Genomic DNA, 5000 nt, shown 5'->3' with positions numbered 1-5000 from the left:
GGACAGCGAGCGAAGCGAGAGGCAGCACCGTCCCTGCTATACGAAAGCCCCATCCAGCCCTGTGCCACCCGGGGGGTTCCAGGGTGCTGAGATGGCTGACGTTTTGCTCCGCTCTCGACGGTCACCGCGCAATGCAAGAACAGGCCAAAAACTGGCCAAAACGGCCCAAAAACGGGCCAAAACTGGCCATTTTTGGCTGCACGAGCGAGCGGCGAGCGGCGGACAGCGAGCGAAGCGAGAGGCAGCACCGTCCCTGCTATACGAAAGCCCCATCCAGCCCTGTGCCACCCGGGGGGTTCCAGGGTGCTGAGATGGCTGACGTTTTGCTCCGCTCTCGACGGTCACCGCGCAATGCAAGAACAGGCCAAAAACTGGCCAAAACGGCCCAAAAACGGGCCAAAACTGGCCATTTTTGGCTGCACGAGCGAGCGGCGAGCGGCGGACAGCGAGCGAAGCGAGAGGCAGCACCGTCCCTGCTATACGAAAGCCCCATCCAGCCCTGTGCCACCCGGGGGGTTCCAGGGTGCTGAGATGGCTGACGTTTTGCTCCGCTCTCGACGGTCACCGCGCAATGCAAGAACAGGCCAAAAACTGGCCAAAACGGCCCAAAAACGGGCCAAAACTGGCCATTTTTGGCTGCGCGAGCGAGCGGCGAGCGGCGGACAGCGAGCGAAGCGAGAGGCAGCACCGTCCCTGCTATACGAAAGCCCCATCCAGCCCTGTGCCACCCGGGGGGTTCCAGGGTGCTGAGATGGCTGACGTTTTGCTCCGCTCTCGACGGTCACCGCGCAATGCAAGAACAGGCCAAAAACTGGCCAAAACGGCCCAAAAACGGGCCAAAACTGGCCATTTTTGGCTGCACGAGCGAGCGGCGAGCGGCGGACAGCGAGCGAAGCGAGAGGCAGCACCGTCCCTGCTATACGAAAGCCCCATCCAGCCCTGTGCCACCCGGGGGGTTCCAGGGTGCTGAGATGGCTGACGTTTTGCTCCGCTCTCGACGGTCACCGCGCAATGCAAGAACAGGCCAAAAACTGGCCAAAACGGCCCAAAAACGGGCCAAAACTGGCCATTTTTGGCTGCACGAGCGAGCGGCGAGCGGCGGACAGCGAGCGAAGCGAGAGGCAGCACCGTCCCTGCTATACGAAAGCCCCATCCAGCCCTGTGCCACCCGGGGGGGGTTCCAGGGTGCTGAGATGGCTGACGTTTTGCTCCGCTCTCGACGGTCACCGCGCAATGCAAGAACAGGCCAAAAACTGGCCAAAACGGCCCAAAAACGGGCCAAAACTGGCCATTTTTGGCTGCACGAGCGAGCGGCGAGCGGCGGACAGCGAGCGAAGCGAGAGGCAGCACCGTCCCTGCTATACGAAAGCCCCATCCAGCCCTGTGCCACCCGGGGGGTTCCAGGGTGCTGAGATGGCTGACGTTTTGCTCCGCTCTCGACGGTCACCGCGCAATGCAAGAACAGGCCAAAAACTGGCCAAAACGGCCCAAAAACGGGCCAAAACTGGCCATTTTTGGCTGCGCGAGCGAGCGGCGAGCGGCGGACAGCGAGCGAAGCGAGAGGCAGCACCGTCCCTGCTATACGAAAGCCCCATCCAGCCCTGTGCCACCCGGGGGGTTCCAGGGTGCTGAGATGGCTGACGTTTTGCTCCGCTCTCGACGGTCACCGCGCAATGCAAGAACAGGCCAAAAACTGGCCAAAACGGCCCAAAAACGGGCCAAAACTGGCCATTTTTGGCTGCACGAGCGAGCGGCGAGCGGCGGACAGCGAGCGAAGCGAGAGGCAGCACCGTCCCTGCTATACGAAAGCCCCATCCAGCCCTGTGCCACCCGGGGGGTTCCAGGGTGCTGAGATGGCTGACGTTTTGCTCCGCTCTCGACGGTCACCGCGCAATGCAAGAACAGGCCAAAAACTGGCCAAAACGGCCCAAAAACGGGCCAAAACTGGCCATTTTTGGCTGCACGAGCGAGCGGCGAGCGGCGGACAGCGAGCGAAGCGAGAGGCAGCACCGTCCCTGCTATACGAAAGCCCCATCCAGCCCTGTGCCACCCGGGGGGTTCCAGGGTGCTGAGATGGCTGACGTTTTGCTCCGCTCTCGACGGTCACCGCGCAATGCAAGAACAGGCCAAAAACTGGCCAAAACGGCCCAAAAACGGGCCAAAACTGGCCATTTTTGGCTGCACGAGCGAGCGGCGAGCGGCGGACAGCGAGCGAAGCGAGAGGCAGCACCGTCCCTGCTATACGAAAGCCCCATCCAGCCCTGTGCCACCCGGGGGGTTCCAGGGTGCTGAGATGGCTGACGTTTTGCTCCGCTCTCGACGGTCACCGCGCAATGCAAGAACAGGCCAAAAACTGGCCAAAACGGCCCAAAAACGGGCCAAAACTGGCCATTTTTGGCTGCACGAGCGAGCGGCGAGCGGCGGACAGCGAGCGAAGCGAGAGGCAGCACCGTCCCTGCTATACGAAAGCCCCATCCAGCCCTGTGCCACCCGGGGGGTTCCAGGGTGCTGAGATGGCTGACGTTTTGCTCCGCTCTCGACGGTCACCGCGCAATGCAAGAACAGGCCAAAAACTGGCCAAAACGGCCCAAAAACGGGCCAAAACTGGCCATTTTTGGCTGCACGAGCGAGCGGCGAGCGGCGGACAGCGAGCGAAGCGAGAGGCAGCACCGTCCCTGCTATACGAAAGCCCCATCCAGCCCTGTGCCACCCGGGGGGTTCCAGGGTGCTGAGATGGCTGACGTTTTGCTCCGCTCTCGACGGTCACCGCGCAATGCAAGAACAGGCCAAAAACTGGCCAAAACGGCCCAAAAACGGGCCAAAACTGGCCATTTTTGGCTGCACGAGCGAGCGGCGAGCGGCGGACAGCGAGCGAAGCGAGAGGCAGCACCGTCCCTGCTATACGAAAGCCCCATCCAGCCCTGTGCCACCCGGGGGGTTCCAGGGTGCTGAGATGGCTGACGTTTTGCTCCGCTCTCGACGGTCACCGCGCAATGCAAGAACAGGCCAAAAACTGGCCAAAACGGCCCAAAAACGGGCCAAAACTGGCCATTTTTGGCTGCACGAGCGAGCGGCGAGCGGCGGACAGCGAGCGAAGCGAGAGGCAGCACCGTCCCTGCTATACGAAAGCCCCATCCAGCCCTGTGCCACCCGGGGGGTTCCAGGGTGCTGAGATGGCTGACGTTTTGCTCCGCTCTCGACGGTCACCGCGCAATGCAAGAACAGGCCAAAAACTGGCCAAAACGGCCCAAAAACGGGCCAAAACTGGCCATTTTTGGCTGCACGAGCGAGCGGCGAGCGGCGGACAGCGAGCGAAGCGAGAGGCAGCACCGTCCCTGCTATACGAAAGCCCCATCCAGCCCTGTGCCACCCGGGGGGTTCCAGGGTGCTGAGATGGCTGACGTTTTGCTCCGCTCTCGACGGTCACCGCGCAATGCAAGAACAGGCCAAAAACTGGCTAAAACGGCCCAAAAACGGGCCAAAACTGGCCATTTTTGGCTGCGCGAGCGAGCGGCGAGCGGCGGACAGCGAGCGAAGCGAGAGGCAGCACCGTCCCTGCTATATACGAAAGCCCCATCCAGCCCTGTGCCACCCGGGGGGTTCCAGGGTGCTGAGATGGCTGACGTTTTGCTCCGCTCACGACGGTCACCGCACCACGCAAGAACGGACCATAAACAGGCCAAAACAGCCCAAAAACGGGCCAAAACTGGTCATTTTTGGCTGCGCGAGCGAGCGGCGAGCGGCGAACAGCGAGCGAAGCGTGAGGCAGCACCGTCCCTGCTATACGAAAGCCCCATCCAGCCCTGTGCCACCCGGGGGGTTCCAGGGTGCTGAGATGGCTGACGTTTTGCTCCGCTCACGACGGTCACCGCGCCATGCAAGAACGGACCAAAAACAGGCCAAAACAGCCCAAAAACGGGCCAAAACTGGCCATTTTTGGCTGAGCGAGCGAGCGGTGAGCGGCGAACAGCGAGCGAAGCGAGAGGCAGCACCGTCCCTGCTATACGAAAGCCCCATCCAGCCCTGTGCCACCCGGGGGGTTCCAGGGTGCTGAGATGGCTGACGTTTTGCTCCGCTCACGACGGTCGCCGTGCCACGCAAGAACGGACCAAAAACAGGCCAAAACAGCCCAAAAACGGGCCAAAACTGGCCATTTTAGGTTGCAGCGAGCGAGCGGCGAGCGGCGAACAGCGAGCGAAGCGTGAGGCAGCACCGTCCCTGCTATACGAAAGCCCCATCCAGCCCTGTGCCACCCGGGGGGTTCCAAGGTGCTGAGATGGCTGACGTTTTGCTCCGCTCACGACGGTCACCGCGCCACGCCAGAACAGACCAAAAACAGGCCAAAACAGCCCAAAAACGGGCCAAAACTGGCCATTTTTGGCTGCGCGAGCGAGCGGCGAGCGGCGAACAGCGAGCGAAGCGAGAAGCAGCACCGTCCATGCTATACGAAAGCCCAATCTAGCAAAGAACAGCCCAAAAGGAGGCAAAAACGGGGCAAAAGGGGCAAAAACGGGGCAAAACTTGGCCATCTTTGGTCGAGCGGCGGAGAGCCAGCGAGCGAAGTGTGGGGGCAGGGCAGCACCTGCCCTGTGTTGTTATCTGAATGCCCCATCTCGCCCTGTGTTGTTATCTGAAGGCCCCATCAAGCACGCGAAAAGGGCGAAACAGGCCAAAACACGACGGTCTGTCGTCGAACGAAGTATGCAGACGGGTCAAGAGCAGCCTTGGTTGGGGTCATTGTATTGTCTGAACCCAAACCCAACTGTATACAGGTGAGGTGAGGTGAGGTGAGGTGAGGTGAGCTGCGAGGCTGGTGAAGAAGCAAGCGAGGGCATCGAGGCCAAGGTGTATTGGTTGCTTGCAGCTGCTGCTCCCCTGATATGACGGTGAGTTCAGGCAACAACGGTATGATATGACGGTGGGGATGCTGCCCGTGCTGCAGACGTGCCACTGGCACCGCAGCACGTTGGTTGGTGCTTGCGCCTGCACAGCAGCAACGA

Source organism: Musa acuminata, unplaced genomic scaffold (genome assembly GCF_036884655.1).
Source record: "Musa acuminata AAA Group cultivar baxijiao unplaced genomic scaffold, Cavendish_Baxijiao_AAA HiC_scaffold_43, whole genome shotgun sequence".
Taxonomy (NCBI): domain Eukaryota; kingdom Viridiplantae; phylum Streptophyta; class Magnoliopsida; order Zingiberales; family Musaceae; genus Musa; species Musa acuminata.
This window is presented reverse-complemented; position numbering follows the sequence as displayed.